Genomic DNA, 14,544 nt, shown 5'->3' on the forward strand with positions numbered 1-14,544 from the left:
TGCTTCCCACAGACAGGTCCCCCCTGGCAGGGCACATCACCTACCCCTTAAAATGATGCCCTCCAACAGCACACTCCTCACGGCCAGGTGTTTCTGCTGTAGCCCTCCTTGCCCCTGCTCCCCTGGGCTTTTCCCAGAGGAGCTTTGCTTCCCACCCCTCCGGGAGCACCCACGGGTCCCGATGCTCCCACCCTGGGGAGGGTCCTTGGGGGCTCTTCTGGCTCCGCCACGGCTTTTCGCACACCCCACATGCTGGGTTTTCCATGGGGCAAAGTTTGGGTGGAGGAAGGGTCAAGCCCCAAGGCTGTGCCTCAGCCGGGGACCTTGTCGCTCTGAATTTCTGGCCAAAGCCCGCGTGGTTTTGCAGAAGCCTGTGCTCTTTCCCCTTCCCAGGCAGAGCTGGGTCCTCTCCAGCTGCCCACGTGCTGCCTGGCCAGCTGCCGGTGTGGCACCTTCCAGGTGTGGCCACTGTTTTTTCTTAAAGCACCGTTCTTTATTAATTTGGTATTTTAATAAATATGCATGCTGCTATTAATAGGTAGTGAGCTGCTGTGTTATGCTAATATTAGAAATTCCTGGCCAAAATAAATAAATAAATAAATAAATTTAAATTCCTGCTGCTCTCAAGCTCAGAGAGATCAAAGCTCTGGGTTTGGTGTCCCTCCCAAGGGTTTGTCGTACCATAGTCCAGCCCTGCAAACACCCTGTTTCTGCCTCAGTGGGAAGAGAAACAGGGCCAAAAAGCAGCTCTCGGTCTGCAGCACGACCGGGGTCTGCAGATACCGGGGTGGGCCCCACGTGGCCAGGGGTTTGCGGTGAACACGAGCCTCAGGCACGCACGCTGAAGGCGGGTTAAAGCTTTATTTGTTCATCAGATGATTCATCTTCCATGTCGGATCTTTGGTTTAGATCAAATTTCCAGGGCATTTGAAAAACAAAACAGAATCAGTTTGGTTACCTAACTTGATTACTGTGTTTGTTATTTAAAACAGAAAACTTCTATTAATACCCAAGAGGACAAACACCTCTGTTCCTTCCCGGGGTCGCAGCTGTGTCCTCCAGCTCAACCCAAGCCCTTGTTCCCGCTCCGTTCGGCTGCTTTGCTCCTCTGACTGGGCGGCACGAGCGCAGCATCACCTTGCAGCCGAGCAGCTCCCCCCAGCTAACTCTGACATCTGGCAAGTGTGATAAATCCCTCCCAGCTCCGCTTGTGGAGGTGGACCCGTGGGCTGCTCAAATACAGCCCGGGCTATTTGATTACCTTCTGCCCTATGCAAATCTTGCCAACGCCGCTACCTTTCCAGTAATCTCTTAATTCTCTCGACTCTCTGAGAAGATGCTGCCGCTGGATTTCAGGCACATTCTCCAGCGCAGGCTTTGCACGCAAGTGTCTTGCTGCAGGTTTGGCTTTAGGCCCAGGGCTGGATTTAGTCATACAGTGTTAATTTTAAATTCTTAAAATAAAAAAACGAGGGTGAAGTGGGGAGGATGGCTGAAGATTTCTGCTTTATTAGCGTCGGGGAGACAGATTCAGCTTTGTGGCACAGGGAGGAAAAAGTCAAAGAAAACTGGTTTTGGTGGAATTTCCTTCTGTTTTTGACAGGAAATGGGTCAGGAGACAAGTTCACCCGGTGCCCGCAGAGCATCCCCAGGGCCACCCACTCCACCAGGCCTTCCTCAGCTAGGGAGGAAGGAGACATCCTGGCTTCTTCTGTGGCAAAGCCTAGTTCTACAAAAAGGCCCCATTTCTGACAAATCCGGGGTTTCCAGCGAGGTGGGGAAGTGCTGAGAAAGGGAGCTCTGTGCAGTGAGGGGGGAGGCAGGGCTGGGGGTCCGGAGGTCCCCGCAGCAGCACGGCCGGAGTCAGCAATGCTGAGCGGGGCGTCCACGCGGGGGCATCTGCTAAACTGGTCCCCAATTAGAGAAGAAAAATGCAAGGTGCACGTTCTTGCCATGCAAACTTCTCTGGGAGCTTCTACCGATTGCTTTGGGGCAGAGTCCTCGCAAACGACAGCAGGGGGGGTCTGGGGCTGCGAAGGGAGGGTGCCCTGCCTCGCCGAGCCCCCACGCACCCCGGCCCACGGGCAGGGCAGAGAGCAAGTGTGGAAAGCCAGTACGCGGCTCCAAACCCGGGCTGAGCCGGAGGATTACATAAAGCATCCCATCAGGAAATAGAAACGCCACCGTATGATTCATGCAGCCAGCATCTCGCTGGAACTGTGAATTTCTTCTTTTATGAAAATATTTTAGGGCTTTTCTGGAAATCTGTCGTTTAGGGCTTGCGTTCAGGAGCGGCGTGAGCAAATATTCACGGACGTTTTCCCCGGTGAAGCTTGAATAGCAGCTGACCCTTGTCAGGACGTGTCAGTGAAGACCACGGGGCAGACACGAAGGCAATGCTGTATTTTGTTTGCTTTTTGCCATGGAAGATGGCTGAGACTGCTTGCTCCGGGCCGGTCCTGAGCTGCAGACCCGCCTCTGTCGCCCGGACCCCCGCGCACAGGCAGAGCTGTGCAGGCAGAGCAGCAGGGTATTGCCCTCAGTTTTCTGCAGATGCAGGGATCATGCCTTTTGAAGGCGGTTTTTATTCTGGTAGAGAAATTGGGATCAACCACCTCTGCTGGGTGTTGGAGCCCGAAGCCACGCTACGGCTGTAGCTACCAGCAGGTTGTCACCAGCCCACGTCCCCCAGACCTGTGGGACTCCCCCCTGCCCTGCTGCCGGTCCCAGGCAAAGAGCCAACCTCTTATTCTTATGCCGAATAATCCGCTTTTTAACAGAGAAACTTTCTGGTGTCTGAGGAAACACTACTCTGCACAGGAAGACCCGTTCATTTCTTAACTGGGGATGATTGAAAGACGAACGATCAATAACAGCAAGAACAGGCTCTCTATGAACCTTGAAATGGTTTGTAATAAACCTTGGCTCCCTGGAAATACGGATCATGTGTTCACTGGAGATAACGTATGATTAAGATTAGTACTTTTTTTATACCTCATTTTCAAAGCGCACATACCAGCGTGAGCAACATTCAGCTCTTCATAGAACGTGTTTCAGGAAAAAATATCGAGGGTCGCATCTCAGCTTTGGTAAATTGATATAAATGATATGCTATAAACTCCTCCGTGAGAGGTTCCAAAATGTTTTAATTTGCCTGTTTATTTGTTTTTAACCCGGTAGCTTCTCTGGCAAAGCCGGTGGTGGCAGGGCTGCCACGGGCAGGGGCAGTGCCTGCCCCGGGGCTGGGCTGGTGGTGGGACGCTTGGGTCCTGTCCACAGGCCTCTCTCTTTCTCCCTCCCACTTAATTGATGCTAATTTCAAATACTATACGCTTGGCTCCAAAATATCGCTGCTTCCAGTTCCTAGATTTCTTGGGAGAGGCTGAATAAAGGTAATTTGCTAAAATGGGGACTTAATATTCAACTTCCTGTATCATTCACCTATTTTTGACGGTTTATTATGATCGAAGGTACAACTCCATTGAGAGATCAGCGCCTGCTGAAATTTTAAAAAGAATGGGGAAAATTGTATGCGGTTATTGAGTTTTTGATATGCATGTTAGTTTTAATCTGAGCAACATTATCATAATTTAACAGAGGAGATGTGAAACATTCAGATACAATAGCTGATGTAATTAAATGTAGAAGGGAGATGCAGGGAAATGACAGGTTTCCATTTTCAGTACAAACACTCTTCCAAAAATTACGGGTGCTCAGCAACAAATATGACACCTATCTAAATTCAGGAAGTACAGAATGTTCATATTCACATTAAAAGAGAATGCGGAATCAGAAATCAGACTGAGCGGTGGAGACGACGCAGTGGCGAAGGCCGCATGGGAGCCGAGGGAGGCGCGGCTGACCTTGTCGGCTCTGCGCGGCTCCTCTTCTAAATCTTAGAATATAAATCCTGATACCGCTTTTGTTGTGGAAGGCTAAAAGTGGCGCAGTTCTGCCTTACAGCCAATTCACACGCCGCAGCTCCCTTCTGTTTTCCTGAGCAGTGGTGGCCCTGCGTTTTCCCCGGGGCTCCTGCCCGAGCCCCGAGCTCTTCCTCCTCCTCCCGCGCCAGGGTCTGGCAGGACGGGGCTGCGGAGGGATGCTGTGCTTTTGGGAACCTTACAGGGATGGAGGGTGTCAGCGCTGAGTGGTTCCGCATGGAAAGGAGAGGACCGGGAGGCGCTGCGTGGGAGACGGGGAGGAGGCAGATTAGTGGGTGTTCGCTGATTTTATTTGCTTTACGGAAATGCAACAATTGCCTCCATTCAGCAGATGAAGAAATGAGTCACAGAGAAGTTGATGGTTTGCACGTAGCTGTGTGGGACATCTGTGTCACGTCAGGCGGCGGAGGCCTCCCCACCGGCTGGCCTCTACCCCAGCCTCCATCCTTCCTCCTGTCCCTTCACGTCCTTCGCCGGCTCGTTTTCGCCCTGAAAGGCTAAAACGCTGCCCGGCGAGGGCGCATCAGGGCCAGGGGGGGTTGTCTGACGCGGGAGGCTCTGCAATAGCAGAAGGGACTTGCTTTAATGTCAACTATTCCATTACTGAAAACTAGGGGGAAGAATTACGCTGGGCTGGGAGCCGCCGATAAACAGGCAGCTGGCACGGGGAGGGAAATTTCTTTCTTCTATTACCTTGTGCTTCTGCAAGTCACAACTTTGTCAGGCAGTGCCTAGCTGCGGATTTAGAAACCCAACTGCAGACTCCCCGTCTTTTCCATGTCTATTTGCGTCTCAGCCAGCAGCACACCACCCAGCCAGATGCTCGGCGGGGAGGGCCTGGTGCGTGGCCAGGGAAGCGGGGGGGAGAGCATCCTTCACCCCGGCTGCGCGGCTCCTGCGGTGCCTGCAGACGGACAGGGAAACCAGCGGTGGGAACAACAGAGGCATTCACCTTTCCCTGGTAATTCTTAAATCAGCAGGGGAGCGAGGTGGGGCGTTGACCGTGAACTTGAAATGGCTCAGATGGAAACCGAAGTGAAACAGCAGAAACTCCTTGCTCCAGCTGAGGAGCTTGTGGAAATAAAGCTGGAGAAAGGTCAGGTCCACTGCCGGCGTAAATCAACGCCGCAGCCCCGGCAGGAAAGAGCCAGGCCGGTTCATACGCACGCAGGACCCGGACCGTGAAGCCCAGCCACGGAGGGGATGTTAATTAGTGTTTGCTGGTGTGATTAAAGCAAGCCAGGAGCGAGCGAAGGTGGGCTGCTCCGGGGAGCGCTCCCCGGGGGAGCCCGCAGTTTCGCAGCTCAGGTTTCCCCATTGCCCTTCCCATCTCCGATGGCCCATCACAGCAGGGTTTTCGCTGCTGGATAAAATCCACCGGCTGGGAACGACTGCCAAAAACGCAGGGCTGAGCGTTACGCAGCCCTCACGTGCTAAACCTGGGAGCGCAACGGGGATCCCTGAGCGGGGCCGGCGCGGGGCCGGCGCGGGGCCGGCACCTGACCCCAGCGGAGCACAGGGGGTGGAGAGCCCTACGGAGACCCCACACGTGACGGACGGAGGCCTGTTTCCAATCTGCACAAACCCTATAGAAAACAGCCAAATTAAACTTCTTTGCATTGAACAGGATGCGAATCCAGGCTTCTTTGAATATCTTCACGCAGAGAGTTTGCCAGAAAAGTACACAGCTGCATGGTAGTGAAATCCTCTCCGATGACTGGCTAGAAAAACAGAAGATTTGGTGCTGCTTGTAAGACTTCCTCCTCCTCTGATGCAGAGCTCGTTTGCTTGGTAGACAGTTCTCATGATCATTTCAAGCAGAAGGTAGCGATGGCGACTTGGCAAGACCCACACTGAAAATCCGTATTTGGATCATGAATCAGTACCATAATTTCTGTGTAAAGGAACATTTCAGGAGGATTTATAGCATAGCATGCTAACATCGGATCTGCTTGTCACAGATCGTGTTAAAGGCTACAGATAAAAGGTTTGCAGTTTACAGCCCTGGAAAATTAGAATGAATTCCCTGCTGTGAGCACAGAGCAATGACTAGCAGAAATCCTTCCTGAGACACTAAGTTGGACCAAGAGCCACAGCTGACTGATGACAAAAACAGCGCCAAGAAAATGATTTTGTACCTGGGTGTTGCAAAACCGAACCCCCGGGGGCGGCTCCGCCGCTCAGCACGGCCGGGCACTGCGGATGGTCCCAGAGCGATGTGCGTGTGGGGCCGTGGCCTGGCCTCACCGCCCTGGCGGCAGGTTGGCCAACCCCGACGAACTTAGGGAATATAACGAGGTGGCTAAAAAATAAGTGAATATATTTGGAGAGGGCAGTTTCTCTGTGCACCCCTTTCTTTGCCGAAAAGACTTTCTGCGTTTTAATTCAAGACCTCTGACCCGTCATAAAAATATTTTCCTAGTCAGGTTTTTTTTTCTTTCTTTCTTATTTAAAGCTAAGATCTTAAAATGTACACAGAGTTCTGCTGTTCCAGAAGTCTTGCATCAAACCATGCCGACGTGAAGCGATCCTCCCCCAGCTCCACAGCCAGGTACCGGCTGAATTCAGGGAGTTTCAGATCGAACCCAACGCCCACGACTAACCGGCCTATGTCTAAATGGCTGAAACCCCACTTCTAGGAATGCAAAACCATTATAGCTTCATCCAGCCACCCATCACAACTACTCTAAATGATCGAGTTTCACTTGAAACGGTGATCAAATCTATGCACCCCTGAACAAAATCAGTCGCACGCCAGGCGAGCACGCAGAAAACGGGAGCTCTGCTTGCAAGGCACAGTTAGGAAAGGCTCGGTGGACTCATTCAGATTTCTTCTGTGAGATTTGGGGATGTTCAAGCTCAAAACGCAAAGTAAAATTTCTGAAACACTGAAACTAATACATAGAAAAAATTAAGAAGTTGGCCGAAAGAGCTTCTAAAATGAGAGCACAGAATTTTTCACATGGAAGAGATGTACAAAAGCTCCACGAACATGTTTTCTCTTTTCAAAAGCTGTTTTCTAAATGTCAGTTTTATCGCCTTTTTTTTAAACCATTTATGACCATATGTGTTTTTATGATATTCACAACATGCTTGTGCCACACAAGATGCAAATGTAATTTCCTGTTATAATGGCACAATATGCATAGCAACAAATGAGAAATGAGTGACACAAAATAATGAAAAGTGGCTCTGTGTGTGCGTGTGTGTGCGCCTGGAAGGGCTTTTTTTTTCCCCCTAGAAGGGAATTACCCGGAGCATTGACAGGGGCTTCAGGCTCCTATTCCTGCACAGCCGGTGCCCACATGTAGGGTTTGACCAAAACTCATTCCAAGGTGTCTTTTAACTCTTCAATTAGCAATTAGAGAAACCCCTTCGTCACAGATGCCGTCTCATTGTACGAGCAGGAGTTGGATTGTCCACTAATTGCCCTATTACAGCTTCATCCACGCCATCGAGTCCTTTCACCCTCTTTCCAGCCCGCCTGGATGAGTGCGAAGGACTCTTGCGCAAGAAGGTGGAGGGACCGGCATCTTCCCAGAGCGGCAACCTGGGGCCGGTGGGAGCAGCCGACCTTGGAGAAAGATTAACCGTGCTGGCTTTGTGCATCCCTGCAAGGCAGGGTGAGCTCTTGCAGCGTACGCGGGACCGGGGCGCGTGCTCAGGAAGGGAAAAGGTGAAAGAAGTTAGCAAAAAAAATGGCTGGAGGAGTAAAATAGCAAGATGACGTGGCATAATTAGTCAAACTCATTTCGTCAGGTCTTAAGAGACAGGGGCTGCCAGTTCAGGTCTCCGCTTGCTCTCCATAAACGCTGCGGTAAGAGGTGGTGCCACCCGTGATGGGACACTGCGGGGAGAAGAAGGGACAAGGAGAAAGGGAGGAAAAAGGAGACCAAGAGTAGGGCAAGGAGGGGAATAGCGGTTGCCCTGCTGAGCCTCCCAGCCCCTGGCACCACTCGCTTCTGGCACCAGGAGGCCTCCGGAGACGGGAGCTCCTCGCCTCTACCGCATGGAGACCCTGGTCTCCTCCAGGGGTAAAAACGATAAGTTTTTGCATTAGTGATGCTGCTGCTGCTGCTTTCTGAGCAGTCATTACCGGCGGTTCGGGCCGGGCCACGGCCACCTCGGGAGGCACCCCTCCTCCCAGGCTTGCAACCTCGCGGCACCGCAGCCTTTCACGGAGCAAGCAAGCCGTACCGTTGCTCCTGGTAACAGCCGCATACGACAGCACATCTCGCAGCTGACCTAATAAGAAATGCAGAGTGAGATGCTCCCTGGGGCTAGCTTTGCCCCCAGGACACGTGCCGCACGCCTCCCCGCCTGCGGGAAACACCGCCGTGCCATCGCACCAGCATCGCCTGCACCCAGCTCCAGGGTCGATGCAGCCAGGGCGACCCGCCGGCTGCCAGGATGAAATTCAGGGCCGGCACGGAGCGCCCGCAATGCCTCTCTCGCGGCTTTTGGAAGGAAACCGGAAAAAGTGGGAAAAGGCGTAATTAGGAAACGCGTGGTTAAATACCGCTTGCGCGTGTCATCTGAAGCACTGAAAAAATACAGTAAATAAACAAAACAAACAAAAAAAAGGGGAAGAATCTCCTGGGAGGCGAAAGGCGTTTGGGGCGGTTTCGGCCCGGGAGCGAGGGCAGGGCTGTGCGGGGAGGGCGCGGGCCGGGGCGGCCGAGGGCACCGGCGGCGTCCCGAGGGGGTCTTGACCCCTCCCGGGCCATTCATTACCCAATAACTGAACAAAAAGGGCTTTTCAGGCAGCGCAGCTGACGGCGACTAATATTACATGGCAAAAATGTATTTTTAAACCAGCTGCAAACTTCAAAAGCCTCAAGTGAAATATTTTATTTCCTACTTGAAGTAAGCTCTGGGTGCACGACACGTTGCAACGGGGCTGGTCGGGAAAATGTTTGCTGAAATGTCTCCTTGCAGGAAAAAGCTCTTTGAATAAACCCAGTTTTGTCAAGGGACCATGTCACTCTTGGCACATAAAAAAATCACGTGGGAAAACGTTTTGAAACAAAAAAGTGAACTCAAAGTTTTCGTTCGTTATTTTAAATGATTTGGGTTTTTTAATGTTTTCATTTTACGTTCCCATTATCTTAACGGAATGACGTGTTGCCGCGTATTGCGTCAGAACAGGATAAAACATCCCCTTATTTATTTATTATTATATTATTTATTTATCCCCTTATTTATTTATGTTATTTTCATCCCGCGTATTAATCAATGAGGAAATTTGCAATGAAGTATCAGCTGAAACGTGTTACCCTCTCAAGAAGAAAGTACTTTGCATTGTAGTAGAGTGATTTGAAAGCCAGATTTATGGCTTTATTTGAGAAGCCACAATTGATTACACCAGCTTCCAGAGTCTTATTTGCTCTTCGCAAAAAGCCAAACCCTCCCAAACGCGCATCGCTGGCTTTGCAAATTCATAGACAGAGAGGAACGGTTGCCGCAGCCAGTGCTGACCCGCGCTCCGCTACCAAGAGCGATAACCCGGGACAAGCGATACGTGTATCGCCTCGGAGAATTTAAAACACCTGAGATGAAATTTTGAAAAACCGATCAGAGAGTCCAAAAATAGGAAGAGACGGGGAAATCCCATTTCCTGAGGAATTTTAAACATATCCGTATATTTTTTTTCCAGCTGGGAGCAAGTGCCAGCGCGTTATCCTTTCTCACAAAGCGTAAATGGAGGGTTTGGGCTAGTTCTGGCCGTGACCTTCGGTGACAGATACAGTCTGTTAAAGGGAAAAAAAAGTCCTTGTACTTAAAATATTCATACCTCGGCTCGCAGACTGACATGTGTAGCGGTTCGGGGGAGAACATTCCTCAGGGCTTCAGCCGCCGGATTTTAGCTTTTGTAGGAATTACTCATTGAATAATAAATTTCTATGAATTATTTACAGATTTTTCGTGTAATACACTGGCAGACAATTCCCACCTTGATGTTCATTTTTAAGCACACAACTTTACCACGACTTCCGAAGGCGATCCTGCCCTTCGCCCCTCGCGCGGCAGCCGCGGAGGAGTGCTGACATCGTCCCTTCGCACCTCGCCGAGGTCACAGGTTGAAATCCCGGCGGAGACCAGGTGTGGGCTTCCTTCGCCATCTGTGAATCCAGGATGCAACATTCCTGCCGCGCCGGCGAGTCGCAGATGCCTGGTGTGAGCCCTGCCTCACCTGGGGATGCTCCGGGAGGCAGCGAGGGTGACGGGGGGGGCGCGGGCAGCCGCCCCCTCGCCCTCCTCCTGGTCCCGCTTGTAGGCACGTGCCTGGAAACGGCACCTCTTCACGATCAAGCGCGGCGATGAAGCACGATAAATTCCTGCACGTGCTGCAGGAGGATGCCGCGATGGCCACCTTGCCCAACAGCACGCCCAGTCGCCAGCCCGCACCGGGGAGCGGCGTGCCGCCGCCAGCTGCAAATCGGGGGGGGTCGGCATGTCCCCACGCTGCGCTCTCGGGCCCACCTGAGCCCCTTGCCCGTGCCGTTGGGTCGGTTTAGGACGAGCCCCCCCGCTGACGGCAGCTCGGGAGAGGCACGGCGATGCCCGGCGCAGGTCCAACCCTGCCGCCGACGGAGTGGCAGCGCTGGGACCCACTGTGGCACCGGGCAAAGCCACACTGGGCTGCAAGCGCCGAACGCCGGTGGAAGGGAAATTAATTGAAGTTTACGCCTCGACAAATACTCCCAAATCACACCGGGGGATGGAGTCAGTCGATTAATTATGAGTTTTGGTGGGGTTGGGAGTGGAGGCAGCTCCCTTTGCAAGGCGTTAGGGCTGCGCTCGCTCGCCCCGGGCTGGAGCTGGACGGGCGCCTCCCTTACGTGCTTACAAACAACGCGCAGAGGGATTTTATTGTTTTTTCCAAATGTGTGCAATATCATGTTGCCCTAATTTAGGAGCTTTCGCATCTCCCCATAAAGAGCCCTAGAACAAGAGGATTAAGGGAAGAGTCTTTGAAAATCAGAGCCCATGTTATTGCTTCTTGATGGACTAACAATTCAGATCTAATTGATCACGGCATTAATTATACATAATCTCTATGTACTCGGGTAGCCTTGTGGGATATTTCTAATCAAATTAAAACTAATTCAAAGCAATCTGACATTACAGAATGTTTTGTCTCTATTTTAGGACAGGGAGTCAGGGGATATGAAATGCATATTACATCTTGATCTGAGTGCATGCACTGTAAAAAGGCCTCTAATATAATCACTTCCACGCAGCAGTGATTACGAGTACGGCAGTCGCGTGGCTCACAGAAATGATTAAAAAAATAAATAAATAAATTAAACTGGCAAGACGGAAAAGCTGCTAAGTCAAAATGTCAGCGTGAGTAGGTGAGTCGACGCTTAGAGCGGGAGCTGGGGAGGACAGCGGGCGCTCTCCTGGCCCGGCAGCACGCGGCGCACCTCCAGTTGGCCAAGCGGCGAGGGAAAAAGGGGTTTCCGAGCCGGGGTAGACCGTTTAATCAAAGCCCTAATAATATATATACATTTGTGGATTAGAGGGCTTTTCATCATTTTTAACTGAAAGCATGGGTAGATATGTTTTGATTTCTCTTTATGAAAACACTCTGAGGAGTTGGGAGGATGTATTTAAGTTAAAAATAGTGGTTTTAATTGAAAGTAAAAAGGCAGCGTGCTTACCTCACAGCTTGAATGGAGCCCATCCAAAAACACACAGCAAGAAAAAAGGAGCGGGGATGCGATGCTCATCTGGTGTAAATCAGCGCGGCTTTATGGGCTTCATCCCGCCGCGGGTCTGGCCCCACTTACCGCCTTCCCCCCGCTCCCGGCGGGACCGGCCCAGGGCCCCTGGCAGGAGGGGGGCGGGGTGCTGGGTGCCGGGGGGCTGCCGGGGTGCCGGGGGCTCCTCGCCCAGGTGCTGCCGCTCGCGGCTCCCCTTTGACCCAAACCTGTTAAAATCTTTGAAGGTTTCACGTTAGCAGCTCTCTGTATGTTTAGAATAACAGAACACGTTGGAAACTTCAATAAAAAGTGGTTTATTGATTCTAATTAAATCTTTTTTTTAAAAGGTATAGCAGACACCGATCCTAGTTAACTTTAATTTAGGACTGACATTTACATGCTGCCTAAGAAGTGGGAATTCAGAGTGGACAATTCATTTTAATTTTGGTGAAAAATATCATTTAAATGCCAGAAAACTGCATATTTAACATTTGCAGTAATTAAGTGGCTTTAATTTAATAATAAATCTCTCTTGTCTCTATCTATTTACACTCCTTCCTCTGTCTTGGCCTGGCACACTCTGTAGTGATTGAACTACTACTAATTACTTCTTTTCAAGTGTAAATATATTTTAATACTTTTTCCTAGCCAGGTAGCACGTTTACTATTTAGCTGATAATAACTTTTTGTAACGAAATCCTTAATTTGGGGGCTCTTTTCGAAGGACGAGTTTTTTTGCGTCTATCCCGCAGCAGAAACAAGTCTAGACTAACCAGCCCGCATCTGGTCTGGGCGTAAATTCCTCCAAACCACCATCTGGAACGGTTTTTGTATAAACACAAAGAAAATTCTACAATACCCCCCACCCCCCCCCGCCCTTAGTCATCCTCGAACCGTTGTTTAAAAATTCACTTTTGCTGTTTCCCTCCTTGGTAACACTTTGTTTTACAGGGCACAACATGCAAGTGCAGAGCCTCCATTTTAAGTTTTCTGATCAAAGATGGGGATCCAAGTATTTTCTCGGCCCTCTGCATCAAGCCTTGGTGAATTGCACCACGTTTCCCCTCTGACCCTGTCCTGGTTTCTCCTCTATTTTCTACCCAAAGTGCAGAAGGAGAGAAACGTGCTTTCCCTCAGGAATTTCTCCCGTGGTGCCAACACCCCTTAGGGACTTATACTGACTGCGTGAGGAGCTAAACCTTTCCAATTCGATCCGGATTTCATGCAGGAATGTCAAAAATCGCCATCCTTCCCGTCTTCTGGTGCAAAACGAGCGGACGTGTCAAAAATCTTACAATATTTCTGAGCCACGGTGGGACTCCAGGTAGAAGCGAGCAAATCTGGGGCGAAACTGCAGGGGAAGGGGAAGGTCAGCAGCCGACGGTGGTGCTCCCCGGCAGACCCCCACCTTGCTTTCAGTGTCCTGCGCCAAGCCTCCTCCTTGGTGCGGCGCGAGCCCGTTGCAGCCGATCCTCGCGAGCGCCCAGGCCCCCAACCCTCCGGCCGACGCGATGTGGCCGTCGCCCTTCAGCCAGCCCTTCGCTTGCCCTTACGAAATGCACGGGTAGCAAGCTGCTGGGGGCCTGGCGCTCTGCAGGGTACCCTTCACCTTGGGTCGCTTTGCATTCCCGCATCCATACATCTTAAAGCGCTTTGATGTCCAGCTCTAAGCTGCTGCTGTGCCTCTTTGCTGACTGCTGAGGATTTTTGCTCCATATGTTATCGCTAGGAGTGTACATGTGTCAGACCCCTTTTTGAGCAGAGTTAGCTTAATGATACCTATTATTTAGAAACTGTAAATCAGTTTAATATTCTAATTAAGCCATTCGGTACCTTCAGACATACGGTGTACCTGAGTCCTCGTGACCATATGGATTCGCGGTGGGAAATGCGCGGCGCGGCACACTGGGATTTAGCCATATGACTCCCGTTAATAAATAGAGGGTATGGAAATGCACCCCTGCTCCGCGGGCTGCCGCCCTGCGGGCCCAGCAGCACTGGGCAGAGAACCGAGGCATTCGGGCACCTGGCTTGGCAGAGCATCAGAGGCAAAGGCCACCATAAAATGCTGAGGTCCCGTCCCGGGAAACCATCCTGCACCCCATCCCCTGGGCGGGGGGCCGGGGAGCACCGGGGGAAGCGGGGACCCCCCGCCGGGGGAAGCGGGGACCCCCCGCCCGGGCAGCTGCCGCAGGGACCTCGCGCTCTTCTCTGTCCTTGCCTCTGGTCTGCCCGCAGCAGAAAGGCAGAGCGTTGGGTTCACCCGGGTACGTTCCCCGGCCCAAGGGATTCATTGCAGACGAGACACTCCCTTAAATTACTCCAATTATTTACAATTTAGTAATTAGTCCTAATTAATAAAAAATTGCCCAGAAGCCCGCAGGAAGGTTGTGGTCGCACGACACTGCCCAGGCCGCCGCGGGTTGCCTCGCCTGCAGCCTAGGCTTGCCGGCACAGAAACACCAACCATCTTCTGCTGCGTCTGACCGAGAGACTTCAAAGGAAAGAATTTCAGTGATTTTGCTTTTTTTTCTTTTTTTTTTTTTTTTCTAAGAAGGGGAGCGGGATGTGGTGGTTCTGCCCCCCAGCATCCCCCAGGCAGGAGGGTCCCTCCTCGCCCTGCACCCCGCCGAGGCGCAGCTCCACGCGCCCGGGCAAGCCCTTTTAAAATACAACCCCGAATTGAGGGATGAGCGGGGGCGAGGGCAGCTGCCTCCTCTGCGGCACCGCCGGCGGCCCACAGCCAGCGCTACCCTGCGCCGAGAGAACTGCCCAGAGCTCCCCTTTATCACGGGACGCAACCCCTCGCAGGTCGCTGGGGCTGGACGCCGCCAAAGAGGTCTTGTGCTTCACAACAGATGTTTCTAAATGTTTGGATTTATTTTTTATGAAGG

The sequence above is a fragment of the Phalacrocorax carbo genome, chromosome Z, assembly GCF_963921805.1.
Source record: "Phalacrocorax carbo chromosome Z, bPhaCar2.1, whole genome shotgun sequence".
In the NCBI taxonomy this organism is placed as follows: Eukaryota; Metazoa; Chordata; class Aves; order Suliformes; family Phalacrocoracidae; genus Phalacrocorax; species Phalacrocorax carbo.